The sequence below is a fragment of the Poecilia reticulata genome, chromosome 16 (genome assembly GCF_904066995.2).
Source record: "Poecilia reticulata chromosome 16, P_reticulata-male-v2, whole genome shotgun sequence".
NCBI lineage: Eukaryota > Metazoa > Chordata > Actinopteri > Cyprinodontiformes > Poeciliidae > Poecilia > Poecilia reticulata.
The window spans coordinates 2,536,557-2,561,759 of NC_088845.1; the positions used below are offsets into that span (position 1 = coordinate 2,536,557).

Genomic DNA, 25,203 nt, shown 5'->3' on the forward strand with positions numbered 1-25,203 from the left:
AAAGCCACAGCTCCCCCTTGTGGAGGCAATACAAATACAGCCCAAGCTCATCTAATCAGCTCATTAGAGCAGGAGTCAGCAGCAGCCATAGCAAACCTTTTCTGTCTCCAGGGCAGCTCAGCAACATTTTATTAAAAGCAACAACAGTAGATTGTTTTACATGGTTGGCATGTTTTCCTATGCGTCATGCATTAACGCCACCTGCTGGTATGGAATGTGACTCAAAGTATTATTTTGTACACATTTGGTCAATAATATTATATGTTGTAAACTGCGGTATTTTCTCTGCGTCACCTTATTATTATTTTTATTGTTTATTTTTTTAAAATTGTTTTTATCGTTTTTTGAGTACATGCAACTCAACCTGTGAAATCTGATATTTTGTATTAATATTGCCGTTTTCTTTGTAAACTGATATTCTAAATAAAGGTTTAAAAATCATATTTTATTAATCAACTTTAGTTTCTTTTAAAAATGTTACAATAATTTGAATACATTTACATTCTGCATTTTCCTGTAGCATATCCATTAAATTAATGCTTCTTAATTTTTCTCAATTCTTCCACCATATTTTCTGTCATATCTACAACTAATTAAAACAGAATGTTTTATTGTTTCAAATTCCTGTATTGTGTTGTTGTATTGTGAATAAGATGACAATTATATCCAAAACTTAATCTTGCTAATATTAATATAATATTCTTTTACATTTCTCCTTCATGTTCTCATGTTTTCCAATATGTGTTGATATTATAACCATAAACTTATAACTGCTAATCCCGCCATTTGTTTCCTGAATAAAGAGTGCTGCATTTCTAATAAAATGCCCCAGTAAAGTATGAAATACAGTAAATCATTATACCTTCCAGCAGGATTTTTAGAAATACTTTTATTGGTCTTACATTATTTTTCAACTGAGAAATTAAATTTTGTTTTTAATAGCAGCCATAATAATAAATTATTAGATATGATTTTTTAAAATCATATCATATATGAAAATATACAAGCTTATTTTTTTATAGGGAATTAAAACATTCTTATGATCTCATTAATTGAGACATAATTTTACAATAGTTTTTAAGGTATAAGAAGGTAGATTAATTTATAATCATCAACATAGTTTTTACTTTATGAAACAGCAGCTTGCCAGAGGAGACCCCATGACGTAGAAATATGAAATGAGTGCAGCATGACGTCACCTGGGGCAGAAACAAAAAGCTGACATACAAAACTACTGACGGCCACCAGAGGGCGCGCTATTTACCCCAAAACATCTGACGTTTTCTTTTCCTGTGACGTAAGTGAGTCGGGTTTTCCACGTCATTATAGCGTCACTGAATGGGGGTTTAAGATGCCACCATCAAATAGATATGTGGGGACGTTTGTGTGTAATATGATGATGCTGACCCATCGGGTTTCAGGTCAACCTGGAGCTTTACTTTTTGTAGAAAGTGACTGACTGCTATTTCATTTTAACTTTAGCTCAGATTCCTTTGCCCTTTAATAAAAAACCTTCTTCTCTCCAGAAATAACGCCTCCTTCATTCTTCAGAAAAAAAAAAAAAAGAAAATTGATTCCGTCTTTTAGTAGTTGAAATCCCGCCACTTGGGGGCGCAGTGTCAATAAGCTAGAAGAGCTATTATGATCTCTGTTGGAGAGGGGAAACAACATAATGCAGCTCATCCAAGCCCTTGTGGGATTTAGCCTTGAAAAGTAAACATATAATTTCACTGACACGTTTCTCCTAACTGTGAGTAATTTCACCTGTGGAAATGTTGCAAAGACAAAGCTGCTCAGCAGTGATGAGGGTTGATTTCTTCCATCCATTTTCTTTATACCCTTGTCCCTGGTGGGGTCAGGAGGGTTGCTGGTGCCAGCTAATGTTCCGGGTGAGAGGCAGGGTCGCCCTGGACAGGTTGCCAGTCTGTCGCAGGGCAACACAGAGACACACAGGGACAATTTAGACAGACCAGTTAACCTGACAGTCATGCTTTTGGACTGTGGGAGGAAACTGGAGTACCTGGAGAAAACCCATGCATGCACAGGGAGAACATGCTAACTCCATGCAGAAAGACCGGGGCTGGGAATCAAACCCAGAACCTTCTCTACCAACTGCACCACTGTGCAGCCCTGGGCTGATATCCTGTGAGGACAAATGCATTTCCACTGATTACTGAGGAGAGTATGAGTAATTCTTAAACTGTATTTATTAAAATGTAGATAAAACAGATAAGTTGTTTTTAAGATGATACTCCGTTTCCATTTTCCATTATGTTCTGAGAAATTCATTTTTAACTAAAACACACTTTGAAGTTAAAGAACAAATATTATCCTTGTAACAGAAATCACAGAGGGACAAAAGCCTCTCATTGTGGAGGCATCTCCACTAAAGTGGAACTGTGTGTCCATAATTACCATCATTACATTTGGAGGAAAAATGGGGATGCCTCTACCATAATAACTGTGACGCATGGAGGTGGCAGCATCATTCTGTGGACATGTTTTGCTGCAGGAGGAACTGGTGCACTTAAAAAAATGGATGGCATCTTCCAGAATTTAACAAGTTGTTTTATTTTCATATGAGGAGTTTTTTTCATCAAAAACCTAAAATAGCTAAATAAAACATATTTTCTCCACTTTCAGCAATATATTGATAAGAAATTATTGATTTACAGTTATCCAACTCATTTCCAGAATTTATCATCAGCTAGATTTTGGGATCACAATCAATAACATTTAGCTCAAAATCAACCTCAAATTAGATCAAATTAGATGAACGAAAAAGCTGCAAAGCTGATAATGAACTGAGGAATTCAGGTTATTTGATTCCAAATTATAATCCAGTTTTTCAGAGGAAGCTAGAAATAAAAGGTACCAGAGCGTGAACATAAACGTTAACTGATGTGCAAGATATAAATATAAACAGAGGGAACATTTTAGTTGATGAATTGGCTGAAAATGTGTTAATATAAGACATGTTGATGTCAAAATATAAAAAAAAAACCTTGTGTTTGTGTAAACCATAAAGTCAAAGTAGCATAGACCAAGTTTGCCTCTGAAACTAAGCAGGTCACCCAACACAAACCAACCCGACACGTGGTTTTCTTTCTAGTATGTAAATATGGAGGAATAGTGACTGAAAACACAAGAAAAACATAGAGAGTAAAATAACACACAAGCAAAACCACGGCAAATACTGAAACCATGACCTCTTTAGGCACGTTCTTTACAACATTTCTTTAGCTGCGTGTATGAAAGCACAGACTGATGTGGGAACGTGCAACACGGAGAAATAAAGAGTTCAGAGAAGAAGAAAAGACTGAATGATCGCCAGGAAGTCTGCAGGAATATTAATGGAAATCATTTAAATATTATAAACCCAGAAGGTGTAGCTGTAAAAAGCTGCTTAGCAACAATAGGTGAAGAAATTAGAGGTTTGCATAAGTATTCATACCCACAGAGCTTTTTCTTATTTACACTACACACTTTTATACTGGATTGTTTTTATTGTTAAACCTTCATTTAACCAGAAAATACCTACTGACATCAACAAAAACAGCAGTACACTTCATTATAGACTAGACAAGTAAACAGAAACAACAAAAATACACATTAGAAATATATAAATGCAAAAAATTTAACAATAAAAGGCAGTAGTTGTGACAATACAAATTTAAAAAAACAGTGGAAATTTAAGATTTAAAACACAGGCGCTGTTGACAGGATATTGGTTGTCGGTTATTTAAAATGTTGCAAAAAGCGTTCAGTGAAACAAGCTCTGAAAGTTTTAATTCAGCTTGCAGGGCATTTCTAAGAGGGGGCAGAAAACCTAAAAGCTTCATTTCCCTTTTCTGTTTGGAAACGAGGAGGTGCAAACTGTCCTTAGAGCGTAAAGTAAAGTGTGGTTTCTATTTTCAGAGCTGAGTAGTAATTAGCTACATTTACTCAATTACATTTACTTGAATGACTTTTTAGAAAAAATACATTTAGGAGTATTTTTACTTCACTATGTTTTTTATTTTTACTTTAGTAATTTTATTATGAAAAAAGCATTCAGTAACTTGCGTAACATTTCTGGATTTTCTACCCATTGAATGAAAAACAGACACGTTTTAACCAAAAATTCACCAGACACAGATGTACAGTTTTATTAAAGATGATCTGCCCTCCTCTGTCTATTTTATGTGATAGACTGATGTAGTGAAAGGAAAATACTACACAGGTTTCAAAACTTTCTATAAATGTAAATCTGAAAAGTGTGGTTTGTATTTGCAATCAACCTTTTTTCATCTTAAATGCTGAAATCCATATAAGATTATCTTTAATTTCTCATTATTATAAGTTCTGAAGTATCATTTTAGTTATTTATTGTGATTCCACATACAACCGAGAGGGGGCGCCGGTCTCACTGGTCGTATCGGGACGGTTGGGCACAGAAGAAGAATAAGTCTCCCCGTTAGATCATAGACAAAAAAAGTTGCATTGAAAGTCCATAAAAAGTGCCAACTTTGCATGATTTTGTAAATTATGATAAATTAATGCAAAGTTGGCATTTTTAATGGACTTTTAATGCAACTTTTAGAGCAACTTTGCATTAAAAGTGTCATTATTTACCGAATATTTTATGACAACTGTCATAAACATTCATAAAGACTTCTTTATGGTCACGTCATGTTTATGACAGTGTCATAAACAGTGTCATAAACAGTGTCAATCATAAACAGTGTCAATCGACAGTGTCATAGTGTTTATGACACTGTCATAAACACTTTGACACTGTCATAATGACAGTGTCATAGTGTTTATGACACTAAATATTAGTGTCATAAACACTATGACACTGTCATAAACACTGTTTATGACAGTGTCATAGTGTTTATGACACTAAATATCAGTGTCATAATCAATTAGCAAGCTAAATATTTACTTTTCCAACAAAGTATTTAGCTTCAAACTAAATATCTAGTTTGGAGGTAAATACTCCAAACTGAACTAAATATTTAGCTCAGTATTCAGCTTTGCTCCAGGCTCATTATTTAGCTCAATGCCAAATATATATCTTGGTCACTAAATATTAAGCTTGCTAAATAAATATTTAGCTTAATGCTAAATTTATTTTGTAAACTAAACATGTATCCGGGCGAGGGAACACTGTTTCCAATGGTGGTACTCATCATAAGGGGTCTTTGGGCTGCACTTGGTCTGGTTCCTCACCTAGAACCTGCATTGGTGACCCAACCAGAGGCATGAAGCCCTGCAGCTCCTAGGATCACTGGGACACGCAAACCCCTCCACCACGATAAGGTGGCAGCCTATGGAAGGGATGTGTGTGTGTGTGCATGTGTGTATATGTGTGCATGTGTGTGTGTGTATATGTGTGCATGTGTGTATGCATTTATGTATGTATATGTGTGTATATTAAGTAACTTATGTATTATTTAAGAATAAGAGAGAATGAGAGAAAGATTAAGAAAGAGTTGTATTTTTTTAAAGGTTTTGTTGGCACTAGTGGCCAACAAAAGCACTGGAGCTCGACAGGAAAGAGGGAAGACATGCAGCAAATGTCACCAGGCCGGGAATCGAACCTGCGACCACCGCCACAAGGACCAAGGCCTCAATACGTGGGTTGTGCCCCTGACCACCACAGAGTTGTATTTTTTTAACCATGAGGAAACATGTGGTGGTCAGTTCTTTCATTCTCTAGGGGCCTTTAATTAACTCTAATTGATTTGGAGGAGAGACATGCAGCATTTTGCCCAAGACTTGGAATTGAACCCAGGATAACCGTGTTGCTCTACAGCCCAGATGTTTCACATCCTGTCGTTCTTCTCTTTCATACCAGTAGACAAAACATAAACTCAGCAACACATAAGCTCAACAACACATAGGCTCAACAACACACAGGCTCATACTCACAGCAATGTATTCATTTAAGAACTGATTTTCCTCCACTAACAGTAATAATTTCTTATTAAGTTTCACAGATTGCTCCTTTTTTACCTTTTCTACTCAGTTTTTCATGTTAAATTGCACTTTTTTTGTTAAATTTGTTAAGCTATCTCGAATAAACTTATCTAAATAAAGACTAACAGAAAGATCAAACAGTTCCTTTCATTTTTGATAAAACCTGTTTTTTTATAACAAACAAACCAGATAGAACAAGTTTTTACTTCTTCAGGGTCCGGAGTATTAAGCTATGATTACAATTATCACCTAATATTATGTACAGATGTAATTCTAACCTTAATTTAACACCCAGGACCCTGAAGAAGTAAAAACTTGTTCAATCAGCTTTTTTATGTTTGGTATAAAAAACAAACACAGGATTTATCAAAGAAAATAAATGATAAATGGACTGAACTTATGTAGAGCCTTGCTAATCATTTTGACCACTCAAAGCACTTCACACTGCAGTCACATTCACCCACACACACCTTTACACCGATAAGCAGATCGGTGGGCAACTAGGGGCAAAGAGCCCAGGGGGGCCTGGACATGTGGCAGGAGGAAGCTGAACTCGAACTTACAAACTTCTAATCACAAGACGACCACTCTGTCCACAGCCACAGACCCCCTGAAAAAAACAAAAAAAAAAGCCACTGCATGATCTTTTCGTCAACCTTTTTTTAAATTCCAGATTTAAACGCAGCACAATGAGCTACATTTCACCACAAAAAAGTGCAAGTGCAACATAAAAAGTGAGTAGAGAAGGTAAAATAAAGGACAAACCATAAAATTACAAGACCGTGAGAAAATAAACAGAAATCATTACAATTACAAGAAGAATTGTAATTCTTAAATGAATAGGTTGCTGTAAATATTGAGCTGTGTGTTGTTGAGGCTCTGCACCACTGAAACAGGGCTGATGCAGAGGAAGCAGGTTGGGGAGGAATAGTCTTAGACGTAGTGCTGATGCCACATGACTCTTTTTTTAACCAATTCTTGCAGTTTCTTAAACTCTTTTGGGGGCAATTTACATTGACCAATTGACCTAACCTACATGTTTTAGGGGATGTGGGGGGAAACCAGAGTCCCTGGAGAAAACCCACGCAGGTACGGGGAGAACATGCAAACTCCACACAGCAAAGACGGGACACGTCCTCTCTGTGCAGCTGCAGTGCTAGCCACTGCACCTCCGTGCTGCCCACTTTTTTTTCCATTTCAAATTCATCTTAAAGTTTGAATTTTTTTAAAATTGGGTTAGGAGGGGATCTTTTTTTTAGTTGGCAGGATGGTAAAAGCTTCCTTTTAGTTCATTCTTTTCTCCCTTTGTTTGATTTCTTCAAACGCATAAAGTTTCGTATCCTTTTCCAAACTGAAAGCTTTGTTTTTTTACTTTTACCATCCTGCATGCTGTTGAAATTCTCCGGGATGGTTCCTCCAGCAACGTCTATAATTTCTTCTGAGAAATCCTCAGAAGAAGCCAACCTGACTTCAACATGGTCAGGTTGGCTCTCTTCCTCCTTCTCTTGAAAAACATCTGTTTCATACTTCTGGCTGGCTTCTTTTTCATGCTCTAACTCTTTCTCAAATGTTTCCCCTTTGGCTGTAAGACTAGAAACATCTGTTTCATTGAGCTCTGCGTATGAATGTTTCACTTGGACCAGCTCTGCCTGCAAATTGCTTTCGCTGCTTTGCAGAAAATTTAACTCTTCTGTCATTGATTCATATTTGAAGTCTTGCTCTTCTATGAGTTGGTCGATTTGCTCCAGGTCTTTTGTTGCTCTGTCTGAGCTGGCCTTTCTTTCATGCTCCAGCTGTTTCTCAAATGTTTCGACTTGTGCTTTAAGAGCGGAAACATCTGTTTTGTACTTCTCATCAAGTTCTTCATATGAATGTTTCATTTGGTCCAACTCCGCCTGTAAATTGTTTTCGCTCATTTGCAGAAAATTGAACTCTTTAGTCATTGATTCATATTTGAAGTCTTGCTCTTCTATGAGTTGGTCGATTTGCTCCAGGTCTTTTGTTGCCCTGTCTGAGCTGGCCTTTCTTTCAAGCTCCAGCTGTTTCTCAAATATTTCGACTTGTGCTTTAAGAGTGGAAACATCTGTTTTGTACTTCTCATCAAGTTCTTCATATGAATGTTTCATTTGGTCCAACTCCGCCTGTAAATTGTTTTCGCTCATTTGCAGAAAATTGAACTCTTTAGTCATGGATTCATATATGAAGTCTTGCTCTTCTATGAGTTTGTCGATTTGCTCCCGGTCTTTTGTTGCTCTGTCTGAATTTGTTTCTCTTTCATGCTCCAGCTGTTTCTCAAATTTTTCGACTTGTGCTTTAAGACTAGAAAGATCTCGTTCATACTTTTGGTTCAGTTCTTCGTATGAACGTTTTACCTGGTCATATTCCGCCTGTAAACTGTTTTTGTTGGATTCATAGGTGGAGCAAAGCTCCTGGTGGGAAGACTGAAGTTTGTCCAATTCTTCTTGAAGGGTTTTGTTTTTGTCTTTCTCAGCCTGGATTTCGGATGTAAATGCTTCCTGGCTGAGGAGGTGGGCCGTCTTTAACTCTACAAAATCTACTTGGAGCTGCTTCTTATTCTTAAATCGTGTATCGTTATGCACCTTCGAAGCAAGGATCGCAGCATTAGCAACTGCTGGATCACTAAGCTTTTCCATCATCTCGAGTTCCCTCTTTGTCTCTTTGCCCTTGTTAATAAAAACTTCTTTGAGAGCTTTCTGCCTTTTTAACTGGTGTTTCGTTTCTTCCAGCTCTGCTTCCAGCTGGGCCAGTCGTTGGTGATCTTCAAACCTCTGGGCTCTCTCCATCTCTAAAAGAGAGCGCAGCCTTTGGATTTCCTCGTGCAAAACACTCGGGTGCACAGGAGGAAACCCGCCTTGGACATTCCGATGGACCCCCCGTCTCACCTGGGGTCCCATCATCCCATTGTGGCTTCTCTGGTTTTGATAAGACATTGTCCTCAATATCTTCCTAAATTACCTGAATGGTTGATCCTAAAAAGCTTTGCGTATGTCTGCACTAGTCAGCGATATAGCAATGAAAAATATGCAGAATTCTGTTCAATATATATAGTTTATGACATCACACACAGGGCCTCACTAGTGACATCACAGAATCTTCTTTTGCTGGTGGTGTTACATCATCCCACCAGCAAATAGCATCTTTTTATTCTTGTTTATATTCAAAATAGTCTGATTCACTTGTTTTTTTTTCTCCTATATATGATCATTTCTTTTGAACTTTTTTCAGAATCTATACATAAGAAAGTTAATTTTGCTTGTTTAGTCAAACATTTATTTTCTTATTCTTGTGTCAGCAAACATTGGAACATTGATGTGAGAACAGGTAACGTTTTGCTAAGTTAATGCCATGAAGTAACAAACACAACAAATTGTGGGCAGAGCACAAATAAAGTTGTAAGCTTTACCTATGAGAAAACCAGGGATCTCTAACCCATCCCACCATGCTGGACCACCACAAACACAATGTGTGCAACTGTAAATGTCAAGGCTAGGTCATTTTCAGATCTATGCAAATGCATGTGATAGGGATTTTTGGTATTATCATTTTGTTGTTACTTTCAGTCTAAATGTTAGTCAGTTTAAAGTGTTCTCCTCTTTAAACTGTAAGTGTGAACTGACCTAGAAGTCACAGCTGCCTGTTATCTTCATGTGAAACAGTTTGACCGAGATTTGAACCGGGCTCAGATCATGGGACAGATGTTAAATTGTTTTACGACCTTTGCTGTGTTTAGGTAAAATGTTTTACGACCTCAGCTGTTTCCTCTGCTGTCTTATCTTGCCTTTCCTCCCTCTTTGAAGTTTGATAATAAAAGACAAGCTGTATCCAAAGATTGGCAGAACGCTCTGTGAACAGCTCGGAGGAGCTGACAGAGTTTTTCTCCTTCTGCAGAAGTCGGCTAAAAATTCATATACGTTGTCTGTGGTTCTTTTATGTAGGTTCTAGGAAAATACCTATCATTTTGGTGCCGAAACCCGGGATCTCTCATACCGACCGCTGTCAGGCAGAGGAAGACGCGCTGAATCCATGCATGGCCAGAAGTCATTTGGACCTGGAAAGAAAGACCCAGGAAGTAGAATTCTTCGCTGGGCCAGCGACACATGTCCGACTTTGTCTGCCAACGGCGGAATGACGAGATCCGACTGGACAACCCGAAAACTACAGAAACGTAAGTGAATTTTAAAATGTTTCAAACGAATGATACTAAAATAAAGTCGACATAAATAAAGGGTTGGAGTCCCAGTTGCAACTAAAATGCTAAGAATTGAGGTTTGGAATCCCAGTTGCAACTAAATGCTACTAAATTGAGGGTTGGAGTCCCAGTTGACATTGACACTTGATTCAACTAAATGCTACTAAATTGAGGGTTGGAGTCCTAGTTGACATTGACACTTGATTCAACTAAATGCTACTAAATTGAGGGTTGGAGTCCCAGTTGACATTGACACTTGATTCAACTAAATGCTACTAAATTGAGGGTTGGAGTCCTAGTTGACATTGGCACTTGATTCAACTAAATGCTACTAAATTGAGGGTTGGAGTCCCAGTTGACATTGGCACTTGATTCAACTAAATGCTTTTGGGTTGAAGTCCCTGTTGACGTCGTTTCAACTAAACAAAGGAAAGGTTCTCAGAGCCTCCTGTTTTTGGGAGACCCCTTAAGGGTAAGTCCTCAGGCGGATAGGAAGCTTGTCATTGCTGTGTGGTTTTTGATTTTTTGATGGGTAAAATATCACTGGTGCTGAGTTATCTGACAAGGCAAAAACAGATAATGTTGCGCTAAATCATAGAGTCATTACTGTGCTGGTATTGCTGGTTTGCTGCTGCTGCTTTTATGTGTGTGTGTGTGCGTGTTAGAGTGATTGGAGGTTTAAATACCGCTCTGTATTTTACCTCATATAAAACAGTGGAATTAAACAGCAAACCTCTTGTGGATGCAATAGGCAAGATTCTCCCACTCGAAAGAGTCGAAGCGGGGAATACCACAACAAGGTATTTTAATTGCTGACCCACTGAAAAGATCTCCAGTTCATAGGACTCCCTAGGAGTCAACGAACCTGGACCAAATTTAAATAAATTCAAATAAATAATATTTTCAAGCTGAAATTGCAAGTGTTTTACATATGGGAAACAAACATTCTTGTAATTCCTCACTTATTGAGGGCCCCGATGGGGATGAAAAGTACATGCTGTCCAGGTTTCCTGGTAGCACTGTACACATGAAAAAATAGAGAAAGAAATACAAAATAGATGGAAAGCTAAAAATTGATCAATGGCAAATAATTGTGGGAATTTTGGAGAGTAGTGTATAAAGAAAAATGGGAATAAAAAAAAAATCTAAAAAGGAGAATGAGCTGAGGTGTGCTAAATTATGGTTAAATGAATCTAAAAACTTAATTATAGAGAAGGAAGAAAATAAAGTAATTCCAAGCACACGGAATGCTGTAGCGGTGCAGGGAGAGCAAGCTCCTGCAGCCACCTCTCCCCTGGCTGCTTCAGCAGCTCCGTCTGCTCCAGTATCAGCCGCTGCTGTTCCAGCAACACGACTGTATCCCTCCCTAGAGGAAGGGACACAAAACTTATATGTTTTTAGACCCTGTACCTTAGAAGAGGTCAGGAAGGCTGTGAAAGGATCAGATGTTTTTCACCTGGATAAATTTGGAGGTTTATATACCTCTGCCTTTTCCAACGACCGGACAAAAGGCCGTGGAAGAGACAGAGGCAGAGGAGGTCACAATAGGCGAGGACCCCAAAATAACACCCCACAAAATCTACGGCATTCAAAAGGCTGCTGGATTTGTGGCAATATTGGTCACTGGGCAAGAAACTGCCCTTCAAAGAATGTTGCACGGGGCGACAAGAGGGGTGGTGGAGTGAGGAGACCACAAATAGGAGAAATCCTCAGCATAATCAGACTTTACCACACCCCAAAAACACAAACCCCCAGTCCAAATTGATGAAATGCTAGAGACATGTGCATGCAGTTTGGGACGCGTTAAGTAAAACCATAAAAGAAATTGAATTCCTGTAAGAAATCAATGTATGCAAAATAATTTTTAATGCTACTAATGTTAGGTTTAAACCTCACAAGTGAGAAATAATTTGTTTTAAGAAATACTGATGTTTGTTTTGTTTTTCTTTTTGAGCTTCCTACACCTTTAAAGAAAAACCAGTAAAGAGAGGTCTCACTGAAATAACAACATGGGAACAACTTCTTTGTATGCTAAAAGTGGAATCATGTCTTTCCTGAAGGAGGAGAAGCTGAAAAATAAAACTAAATAATAAAATTGTCCTCAGAGAACAATGTTTAATGTATAGCGTCGTAATTAGGCATGACCTCTTTAGGCACGTTCTTTACAACATTTCTTTAGCTGCGTGTATGAAAGCACAGACTGATGTGGGAACGTGCAACACGGAGAAATAAAGAGTTCAGAGAAGAAGAAAAGACTGAATGATCGCCAGGAAGTCTGCAGGAATATTAATGGAAATCATTTAAATACCATAAACCCAGAAAGTGTAGCTGTAAAAAGCTGCTTAGCAACAATAGGTGAAGAAATTAGAGGTTTGCATAAGTATTCATACCCACAGAGCTTTTTCTTATTTACACTACACACTTTTATACTGGATTGTTTTTTTTGTTAAACCTTTATTTAACCAGAAAATACCTACTGATATCAACAAAAACAACAGTACACTTCATTATAGACTAGACAACTAAACAGAAACAACAAAAATACAAGTTTTTACTTCTTCAGGGTCCGGAGTATTAAGCTATGATTACAATTATCACCTAATATTATGTACAGATGTAATTCTAACCTTAATTTAACACCCGGGACCCTGAAGAAGTAAAAACTTGTTCAATCAGCTTTTTTATGTTTGGTATAAAAAAACAAACACAGGATTTATCAAAGAAAATAAATGATAAATGGACTGAACTTATGTAGAGCCTTGCTAATCATTTTGACCACTCAAAGCACTTCACACTGCAGTCACATTCACCCACACACACATTTACACCGATAAGCAGATCGGTGGGCAACTAGGGGCAAAGAGCCCAGGGGGGCCTGGACATGTGGCAGGAGGAAGCTGAACTCGAACTTACAAACTTCTAATCACAAGACGACCACTCTGTCCACAGCCACAGTCCCCCTGAAAAAAAACAAAAAAAACTCACTGCATGATCTTTTTGTCAACCTTTTGTTAAATTCCAGATTTAAACGCAGCACAATGAGCTACATTTCACCACAAAAAAGTGCAAGTGCAACATAAAAAGTGAGTAGAGAAGGTAAAATAAAGGACAAACCATAAAATTACAAGACCGTGAGAAAATAAACAGAAATCATTACAATTACAAGAAGAATTGTAATTCTTAAATGAATAGGTTGCTGTAAATATTGAGCTGTGTGTTGTTGAGGCTCTGCACCACTGAAACAGGGCTGATGCAGAGGAAGCAGGTTGGGGAGGAATAGTCTTAGACGTAGTGCTGATGCCACATGACTCTTTTTTTTAAACCAATTTTTGCAGTTTCTTAAACTCTTTTTGGGGGCAATTTACATTGACCAATTGACCTAACCTACATGTTTTAGGGGATGTGGGGGGAAACCAGAGTCCCTGGAGAAAACCCACGCAGGTACGGGGAGAACATGCAAACTCCACACAGCAAAGACGGGACACGTCCTCTCTGTGCAGCTGCAGTGCTAGCCACTGCACCTCCGTGCTGCCCACTTTTTTTTCCATTTCAAATTCATCTTAAAGTTTGAATTTTTTTAAAATTGGGTTAGGAGGGGATCTTTTTTTTAGTTGGCAGGATGGTAAAAGCTTCCTTTTAGTTCATTCTTTTCTCCCTTTGTTTGATTTCTTCAAACGCATAAAGTTTCGTATCCTTTTCCAAACCGAAAGCTTTGTTTTTTTACTTTTACCATCCTGCATGCTGTTGAAATTCTCCGGGATGGTTCCTCCAGCAACGTCTATAATTTCTTCTGAGAAATCCTCAGAAGAAGCCAACCTGACTTCAACATGGTCAGGTTGGCTCTCTTCCTCCTTCTCTTGAAAAACATCTGTTTCGTACTTCTGGCTGGCTTCTTTTTCATGCTCTAACTCTTTCTCAAATGTTTCCCCTTTGGCTGTAAGACTAGAAACATCTGTTTCATTGAGCTCTGCGTATGAATGTTTCACTTGGACCAGCTCTGCCTGCAAATTGCTTTCGCTGCTTTGCAGAAAATTTAACTCTTCTGTCATTGATTCATATTTGAAGTCTTGCTCTTCTATGAGTTGGTCGATTTGCTCCAGGTCTTTTGTTGCTCTGTCTGAGCTGGCCTTTCTTTCATGCTCCAGCTGTTTCTCAAATGTTTCGACTTGTGCTTTAAGAGCGGAAACATCTGTTTTGTACTTCTCATCAAGTTCTTCATATGAATGTTTCATTTGGTCCAACTCCGCCTGTAAATTGTTTTCGCTCATTTGCAGAAAATTGAACTCTTTAGTCATTGATTCATATTTGAAGTCTTGCTCTTCTATGAGTTGGTCGATTTGCTCCAGGTCTTTTGTTGCCCTGTCTGAGCTGGCCTTTCTTTCAAGCTCCAGCTGTTTCTCAAATATTTCGACTTGTGCTTTAAGAGTGGAAACATCTGTTTTGTACTTCTCATCAAGTTCTTCATATGAATGTTTCATTTGGTCCAACTCCGCCTGTAAATTGTTTTCGCTCATTTGCAGAAAATTGAACTCTTTAGTCATGGATTCATATATGAAGTCTTGCTCTTCTATGAGTTTGTCGATTTGCTCCCGGTCTTTTGTTGCTCTGTCTGAATTTGTTTCTCTTTCATGCTCCAGCTGTTTCTCAAATTTTTCGACTTGTGCTTTAAGACTAGAAAGATCTCGTTCATACTTTTGGTTCAGTTCTTCGTATGAACGTTTTACCTGGTCATATTCCGCCTGTAAACTGTTTTTGTTGGATTCATAGGTGGAGCAAAGCTCCTGGTGGGAAGACTGAAGTTTGTCCAATTCTTCTTGAAGGGTTTTGTTTTTGTCTTTCTCAGCCTGGATTTCGGATGTAAATGCTTCCTGGCTGAGGAGGTGGGCCGTCTTTAACTCTACAAAATCTACTTGGAGCTGCTTCTTATTCTTAAATCGTGTATCGTTATGCACCTTCGAAGCAAGGATCGCAGCATTAGCAACTGCTGGATCACTAAGCTTTTCCATCATCTCGAGTTCCCTCTTTGTCTCTTTGCCCTTGTTAATAAAAACTTCTTTGAGAGCTTTCTGCCTTTTTAACTGGTGTTTCGTTTCTTCCAGCTCTGCTTCCAGCTGGGCCAGTCGTTGGTGATCTTCAAACCTCTGGGCTCTCTCCATCTCTAAAAGAGAGCGCAGCCTTTGGATTTCCTCGTGCAAAACACTCGGGTGCACAGGAGGAAACCCGCCTTGGACATTCCGATGGACCCCCCGTCTCACCTGGGGTCCCATCATCCCATTGTGGCTTCTCTGGTTTTGATAAGACATTGTCCTCAATATCTTCCTAAATTACCTGAATGGTTGATCCTAAAAAGCTTTGCGTATGTCTGCACTAGTCAGCGATATAGCAATGAAAAATATGCACAATTCTGTTCAATATATATAGTTTATGACATCACACACAGGGCCTCACTAGTGACATCACAGAATCTTCTTTTGCTGGTGGTGTTACATCATCCCACCAGCAAATAGCATCTTTTTATTCTTGTTTATATTCAAAATAGTCTGATTCACTTGTTTTTTTCTTTCTCCTATATATGATAATTTCTTTTGAACTTTTTTCAGTATCTATACATAAGAAAGTTAATTTTGCTTGTTTAGTCAAACAATTATTTTCTTATTCTTGTGTCAGCAAACATTGGAACATTAATGTGAGAACAGGTAACATTTTGCTAAGTTAATGCCATGAAGTAACAAACAAAACAAATTGTGGGCAGAGCACAAATAAAGTTGTAAGCTTTACCTATGAGAAAACCAGGGATCTCTAACCCATCCCACCATGCTGGACCACCACAAACACAATGTGTGCAACTGTAAATGTCAAGGCTAGGTCATTTTCAGATCTATGCAAATGCATGATTTTTGTTTGTCATTGTAACGGGGAGGATCTAAATATGAGGCAAATCCTGGATGGTAGATGAAGTTGATCTTGACAAGCTAAGATCAACTGATTTAAAAGTTACACAGACTGACCAGCTGGTGGCGGTAGTGTACCAACTTGCTGTTTGGGAAGAAAAGACTATGGTTAAGAAGAAGTAGAAGAAGAAGACCCAGATTTATGTCGTAACTTTTAAACACCATCGTATACCTAAGCATACAGCCAGGATTAAAAAATGGCCCAGTCAAATCCCATACCTAAATCAGATGAACAGTTATGTCAGGAGAGCTCACAACGACTTCCCATCCAATCTGACTGAGCTTCAGCTTTTTGCAAAGAAAAACTGACAAAACCGTCAACCGTTATTTATTTGTGTTTGTATAGTTATATAAATATGTATTGATATTACTAAATAATTAATTAAATAAATTATGAACGGCTGTGTGCTTTGTAATATGCTCTGCATACATCGAATCAGAACATTCCATTCCTATTCTATTGTTATAGACACTAAGCATATTTACATATGCTGAACTGTGTACTACTTAAATAATAATGTTACGGCCACTAGTGGTGCAATAAAACAACCAATATAAAAAGGACAATATTTATTATTACAAAATAAGAGGATGTATATTTGCAAAACAATAAGTAAACAAAATAAATGAAAAACAATGGAAAAAGGAAATCAAAAGGAACAGCAGGGTGCAGCAACAACTGCAAAAAACAAAGAAACAAAAATTACCAAAACGCCCATTAAATCTTTGAAATATAACCATGCAATTCAATTAAAAATTAAACAAAGCCTACCTGCAGCGTCGATCAACCACACGCCCAGGTAAAGCACTTGTCAAATTACGACATGTAGTGTGGCCCTATATAAAGAACACCAAACACTGACTTAATATAAATCAAATTAAAAGAGTTTTGTCTTTACAATAAAAAACACACACAAACCTGATGACAAACAGTGGAAGGCGTGGGCCCACACACCTGGTCCAACACAGAGGAGATTGACAATCTGCCACCAGTCTGACAGCTTCCCTTTTATGGGCGCTCAGATGTGGAGGCAGCGACCCCTGGTGGTTCCACCTGTTACAATAACATACTTAAATAATTCAATTGTTTATAAATGTAGCTTTGATAGATGTTTGAATATGGTTTCCAGTAACAAAAAGGCGTGTTATGATCGATTAAAGGCGCTGATACATCATTTTGCCCTCTAAACACATGTGGAGTGATGGACCGCTCCAAGATGGCCGCCCTAAATCTCGTCAGCGACAATAGGCGAGAGCGGTCCATGAGGCTCTATTCTTATATTATGTCTATGCGTTAGATGCTCAACTGTGTCTCATCTTTTCTACATCACAGGTCAGTAAGATGTATTTTGAAATATATATCTTGTATTTTGATATATAGGATATATTGGTATCCTTGACGTGCGGTGAGGTTCATGGCTGGTGAGGCACTGACTTATGACGTAGACACCATCCATGTTATTGGACCTGCGGAAATTTCTCGCATGCGTACAACGCTGGGGGGCAAAAAGACTTAATCTTTTACGTGTCATCCATGGCCGCGTTAACTCAGTGAAACTTAGAAATGTAGGTATTAATTTCGTGCTATGATCCACAGCTAAGTGATCTGTATTCGCCAAGCTACGCAGACTCGTTGCCATAGCAACTGGCATCAATGCCACTTCATGTTTTAGGATTTAACAACAAAAAACATTCAAGAATTTTGCACACAGAACAAAACATTTAGTTTGTTGTTATAGTACATTTTAGGCTTAATGTTTTATTAATAAACAATTGCTGTGGTAGATTAGCTACCGCTTCCACTTTACTAAATTATTTAAACATTAACTGTAGCCCACAAAACGCAGATTTAATTAAAAAACTAAACATACCTTTACGTATCCATGAAATCCATACACCGCTAATTCTGCACAAAAATATCCGTTCATCCAAAGCCAAGTCTATCCTCGGCATGTCTTTTCTACTCCGTTTGAGAATCGTCAAACTGTCTTGAAGTAAAACTTTCAGCTCCGGTGTTGGTCTTCCTTTAGTTATCATCTCCTGCTTCAATTGAAAATCCACTTTAGAAAACTGTTTAAGTTTAGAAATGTAGTATTTCGTGTTGACGTCGGAAGAGAGAAGAAAATTAATATATCGCTGTACTTTACTTATTTACTGTGTGGCTAGCTACATGGCTAGCTCGCTGTCTCTTACTCTGCAGTTGTGCAGTCACAATATCTGGGAACATGAGCGCCCCCAGCGGTGAGGCAAGAGAACTGCCTGCCTCACCTCGAGTCTGTTCTCTGCCGTTTCTTATCGCTCCTCCGCACACAAAACACAATACACACACAGTTAGTGACAAAAAACACTGTACATCATATACATAAGCGAAATTATGGAAAATCAGTCCATATATTAAATGTTTCTTAGCCATTTTATTGCCGGCGGGTACTCCGGTTTCCTCCCACAGTCCAAAAGCATGACTGTCAGGTTAATTGGCCTCTCCAAATTGCCCCTAGGTGTGAGTGTGTGTGTGCATGGTTGTGTGTCCTGTGTGTCTCTGTGTTGCCCTGCGACAGACTGGCGACCTGTCCAGGGTGACCCAGCCTCTCGCCCTAAACGTTAGCTGGAGAGGCACCAGCAACCCTCCTGACCCCACTGAGGGACAAGGGTGCAAGAAAATGGATGGATGGATGGATATTATTTATCCATGATGGCAGGTGAGGCAGAGCCTTGGCAGGTCCTCACCTGCCTCCCCTGACTGCACGTCACTGAGTTGAAGTGATTTTTGAATTGAGTGTCAACTCGTGAGTCACGTTATTCAGATTTTGATTTGTATTGTGGAGAAAACGGGGCATATTTCTGGATGCTAATGCTAGCGGACTTTGTGAGCTAGCTGAGAAACAGCTGACGGACTACTGAATTCACTTTGAATTTATTGTATTTTACACATTTTGAAACGTTTTCCACACAAATGATATCGTTTTTGTCTCTATGTATGGAAATTTCGTAATGGGTTATTGGAAAAACCTGAGAAACCATTTTATGACGTTACAGATGTGTTGATTAATGAATTTCGCAGATTTGTAATAAATCGTTGGCCATAGCAGTCCTGCGTGTTATTTTACATACTCCAAACAGAGTGACGTAACAGTTTGGAGTTTCAGGAAAATTACGTTATTATGATAAAAATGCTTTGTATGGCCTGACGTGTTAATTTGAATAAATAACTGGCTGGTAAGCTAAGTTAGCAGTGTTGTGCATTTTAAATTAAACCCTTTCCTTAGTTTTAGTAATCTTTTTGCTTTTTCTCTGTACTTTAGTATTTTATATTCTATTTTATATTCTGCTGAGTCTCGGATCTCTGATAGCAGTTATTAAGCTCCCAACTTTTTTTTGCCTATTAGATTTTCCTCTTTTTCTCAGTACTGCTTCCTTCCTGCTTCATAGCTCTTTCATAGATCTTTTTTTATTTCAGTAACACTAGTTGTTGGTATTTAACAGTATTTTTTCCTGAAACTCCTGTTTGTAATTTCACATGACGAAGAATGACCTAAAGCGATCCTGAAAACTGTGAATAAGTAAAAGCTAAGTCATCAGCTTCTGAGAAGTTTGTTAGGACCAAGTTTAATCTGACATGACTTTGGAGTCTTTCACATTTTAAATACATTCATAAGTAAATTATCTCTTGAAAACGTCAGTCCAAAGTCTTTATTATCCCCCCTAAACAAAACGGTTGCTCTGTACTTCAGGTGTTATCTGATGTCGGTCAAACGGCTTTTTCTTTGTTTTCTACATCAGAGCAGAACTGACACAGTCAGAATACAGAGAATAAAACAACACACAAACCCCCACATAGTTCTTGGAGAGAAAAAGGTCAAGTTACTCTGCAAAAAAAAAAAAAAAAACATTTAAATAGGATGTGGTTGTTGATTTTTCTAGAAAAGGATTTATGTATCTAGTTTAGTTCAACCAAAATCACTGAACAAAACAACAATTTGAACAACATAATTAGTCGTTGTCTATATGAGATTTTTGTCAACGTTTGTGAATCTTCTGCTTGTTCTAGAGCAGTGGTGTCAAACTCATTTTTATTTTGGGCCAATCAAAAATCTGAATGTTCTTAAAAGGCCGGTTGCACCAGAATCTATTGATAAAACCAATAAAACTGTTAAAATATCAATAAATAGCTGTTCCTCCAGGATTTGTGATTATTTTAGTGTTTATTTTTGCAATCAGATTTTGTGGTAAATATTAAGAAATATTTGTAATTATTTTTTTACGGTATTTACACTAATGTATGACGTTAAATGTGACTTTTTATCACTTGCTGTATCAGTTACGGATTCAATGTTTTTGACCAATTTTGAAGAACCTGTGTTCTAGAGTATCAGGAATCAGAGGGAACTAGGAAGGAAACAGATATTTCTCCGCTGCATGAGCCTGCTTCAATGACGTGATAGTGGCAAGTATTAATCAGTTAGTTTTTACTACTAATACTGAGAGGAAATCTGTGGTTTGGTTGATAGTTTCACTGGAGGCAGGCCAATTATTTGTAGAAAAGAATACAAACCTCGGTGTGACATTCAACCACAGAACTGTCTTTCTGCAGGTTGTATTAAATATCCTTGCAGGCGGTAAAACATAAAGAGTTGCAAGATTATTAGGATGCTTTCTTCTTGTCAGTAAACTCTTCCTCCATGCTGACCTAAGAGCTTTGTAAGTCAACCAGTAAGCAATGTGATCTCCATTGTCTGTGACACCCAGTTCCACCTTAATTTTACCAGAATGAGCAGCAACACCTGCCAACCCTGAATGAGGTAATGACCAGTGGTGGGAAGTAACGAAGTACAAGGACTTCGTTACTGTACTTAAGTACAGTTTTCGTGTATCTGTACTTTACTTAAGTAGATTTAATAATGGGTACTTTCTACTTTTACTCCACTACATTTTACAGTAAGTATCTGTACTTTCTATTTCACTACATTTCTACAAAACTGTCGCGTTACTCGTTACATCCAAGTCGTGTTGCCCTTTTCTTCCGTTAAAATGTGAAGTTCAGGGACTTAAGGTGGCGCCGTAAAATCCAAGCAATAACGTGACTTAGTGTCTGTTGTCACCCATCGCCTCCACCTTTACTCGCACGCGGAGCTCCAGACATGCGCAGTGGTTTCCTCTGAGCGGGAGGAGATGTTTATAGCGCTGCATAAATTGATATGGCGACATGTAAAATCAGCAGCGCTTCGCTTTCACAGACGGTGGGACTTCGTCCAATTTTTAGCGTCACTTGGAAGGAAAGCTTAAAGAAAGGTAAGATCTGTGCTAGCAAAGCTAGCTGTACTGAGACACATGTTGCATCTGATGAAAAAAAGTTGTCAGTCATGCGCTGAATTATTGTGTGGAGGTTTTGACTGAGGTGTCGCACATATGGGACAACGCTGGTACCAAAGTCTGCAATATAGTGATGACATTCAGGAACGATCCGATTCTTCTGGACGGATCTTTACTAAGTCCTAAGGACTGAAGCCTCACTGAGAGCCGTTCTTTGTTCTTGTGTACACTGCGGTAGCTATATATATATATATATATATATATATATATATATATATATATATATATATATATATATAGACATTCATTTAATCGCTGAATAAGTAAAAGTTGAACGTATGAACACAGAGCATGCTCATTGCTCATTGATTGATTTCGTCTCCTGTCATGGTGGCAAGCATCACAGTGGGAGGGAGGATGAAAACAGTCACGGTGCTCATTCTGCTTAGTTACTTGTTGCGCCGTTGGACAGTGTTCATAGTTGAACGTTATTTACCGTTAATTGCGATGTTTCAGTTGTGGTTTCTGACATATGCAATATGGGCAACCGCCCAGGGCGTTATTTTTCTAGGAATAGCAGGAGACCTCTGCGGATTGTAGCACAGCGATGAAAGCAAAACAGAATGAAGTGAGTTTTAATTGATACTGGTTAAATATATTTCAGCTCTAAGTATTTAATATCTAGGTGTTTTTATGGGAATGTGAATCTTTCAGATCAATCTGAGAACCAATTTTGATAGGTAAACGTAATGTTATTGTGTCATTTAGCGCGGGGCGCTGGTCTTGGTCTCGGGTTCGGTGGTCTTGACTACAACTCTGCTACATGGCTCCTTGGTTGCATGTCCTCCACCCCGCCCGCACCTTCTTTACATCCCCTTTCAGTTAGATTTCTTTCTAAATAAATGTGACTAATGAAGTTCATCCTATGTTAGGACAGGAGACAAAATGTTTCCATCCCTGAAATTATGATTCATAGAATCACATATCTAAGTCTAAACTGTTACAGAGAATAAACACAATAAGAACATGTTTAATCTGTGGTAGTGTTAATTAAAATGGCACATTTCTGATGTATTAAAATTAAATACGATCGGCACACTTAATGATATTAGCGATTAGGTAATGCATTCAGCGAGTACTTTTACTTTTAATACTTAAGTATTTTTAAAAGCCAGGACTTTTTTACTTTTACTTAAGTAAAATGTTAATGTGGTACTTTGGCTTTTACTTCAGTACATTTTTGACTGTGTATTTGTACTTTTACTTAAGTAAATTTTTTGAGTACTTTCTCCACCACTGGTAATGACTGATATTAATCTGAGATCTGACCAGCTGTCAGGCTGAGAGACGGCTGAAAATTGGAGCTCCAGTAGGTTCTCAGCTGTCTGGTGACTTTGACAGAAGACACAAATTCAGTGAGAAGTGGAGGAAAATCAGGACAACTACTGGAAATGAGGGTTGGAGACCTAATGGACCTTCACATTACCAGATCATCTAATGGACCTTCACATTACCAGATCATCTAATGGACCTTCACATTACCAGATCATCTAATGGACCTTCACATTACCAGATCATCTAATGGACCTTCACATTACCAGAGAAATCTATTCAAGTCAGATTTAACACCAGAATACTCTAGTCAGCAGCAGTGGCGCAAAAAGTGGGTATGCAGGGTATGCAACGCATAGGGGCGCAGCACCAGAGGGGGCGCCAAAACCCCGTCTGGAGGGGGCGGCGCGCCGATGATGTTCTCCCATACACTTCAGCGCGCCTTACGCTCCTTCACCTTGCGTAAATAACGAGGTAAATGTAGTGAGTTTTACCCTTCACGTATCGTCGCTTCGGTGGGGGGTGGACTGAGCGTCGCTCCTTCACCCTGACGATCTATGTTTTCGCATCCACCTGAATAATGTGTAGTTGCGCCACTGGTCAGCAGAAGAGTTCAAAGGTCACCCGACTGCTAGACACCCAGGTCCTGCAGAGTGGAAGGGAAGCTGCCGATAATCAGCTGCCCTCCACCGTAGGATTTGTGCCGGCATACCATGCTTTGTTTTCTGCAACTAAATATTTAGCTACAAACAAAATATTTAGCTAAGTAGCTACAGATTTATCTTAAATCTGAATATTTAGTTGGAATCTACCTATTTTTTTAGGAAGCTAAATATTTCGTTAGCATGCTAAATGGTTAGTTTGCAGTTACATATTTACTAATTAAATATTAAACTCAGTTCTAAATATTTAGCTTACTAGCTAAATATTTGGTTGTTATCTAAACAATTACAGTAGTTTGGAGCTAAATGTTTAGTTTACATACTAAATATTAAACAATAGTTAGCGAAGTATTCCGTTAGAAGCTAAATGTTTAGTTTGATGCTAAATATTTAGTTTGCTAACTAAATATGTAGCTTGCTAACTACATATTTATTTTGGAACTAAATATTTAGTTTGAATTATAAATAATGATTTATAAATGAATAAATGTCACAGTTGAATAATGTAGTTATAAAAGGCTAAATAACCCAAATCATTTCTGTTAATTTCAGTGTAACGTCACAAATGGTCCCCCATATAATAATTATAAATGTGTATAATTATGTTTAAAATTAAACATAAATGGTCAATCACTATCTGTATAAGAATCAAACATGATTTAGAATAATCCATTTAGCATAGTTTAGAAATGTTTAATCTCATTAATCTTTATTTAAATTCTGCTTTAATTACTTGCTGCTAAAAATAAAAATGATTTTCTGTTTTGTTTCACATTGCAAAAGATGGGCAGTCAAAATTAACACAACTGATTGTTTACCCAAAACTTTAAAATGATGTAAACACCAAACCCTCAAAGCAGCAGCTCTGCTGCATGAATCTGCCTGAGGTTTCTCACGATTTTGAAAAAAAAGAGCAACAACCACTGCAGCTCACCTTTTCCCCTCTGCTGATCTGTGGTAAGCGTGATGGGGTACATTTACCATCTTTCAGCCGTGTGACTCATAGCTGAATCTGTGTGGGAGGGAGACGGACTTTCATTTGGAAATTTTACTGCATTTAGAGACAAAAATTAGGGGACTGATAATCTGCAGATCGCTTCGCTGTCATAATGTCATTCTCTGCAGAGACAGTCTCATGCATTGCTTTGATTTTATCTTGCAAAGAGACAACATGCTTAGCAGTGTTCACTTGCTGAGTTTACATTTTATTTCTCAGTGCTGTAAAAAAATATATATATATAAACTTTGACTGAAAATGTTAATCCCCAGCATGATTCCAATTCAGTGCCTGTATTCAGTCTAACAGGACTTGCATGCTGCATCTCCTTGACTCCCTGAAACGTGTTTTTCTGGGCATGTTGGTGGGGAAAAGCCTCCGCTGCATCAAAAGCTGGGGAAATTTATGTGGGTGCCACCTGATAAACAGATAAATGAGCAGAAAAGTGATACATGGGACTTGACGCCCACCTTTCACCCTTTCATTTACCCCTCAGTGATTTTATAAGTCCAACCACAGGATCTGAATGCCAACTGGTTTTCCAGCTGATGCTCGTGACTGCTAAACGTCTTTATTTCCGCTGCCGCCGAGCTTCAAAGTTGTTCTTGAGGTGACTTCATCCTGCCCACATTCACACCTGACAGTTTCCTCTCAAATCTTTTATGTTTGAGCTTCACTATGTTAGTGAATTGTCCTGTTTTGCTCAAAATAGTTAGAAAAATGGCTTGGTGACCCTAACATACCATCTGGACTAGATACATAATATCTTGAGAATAA

The 25,203-nt window shown here is 38.2% G+C and overlaps 1 long non-coding RNA gene across 1 annotated transcript; it reads right to left on the reverse strand.

The window, feature by feature from the left end:
- Window positions 1-16,680: 16,680 nt before the first annotated feature.
- Window positions 16,681-18,756, reverse strand: LOC145547699 (uncharacterized). The gene is made up of 4 exons (XR_014084001.1): window positions 17,997-18,756; window positions 17,045-17,179; window positions 16,898-16,962; window positions 16,681-16,804 (listed from the first exon to the last, which is right to left on the reverse strand). It is a non-coding gene; the product is annotated as an uncharacterized LOC145547699 (long non-coding RNA).
- Between the last annotated feature and the right edge of the window lie 6,447 nt (window positions 18,757-25,203).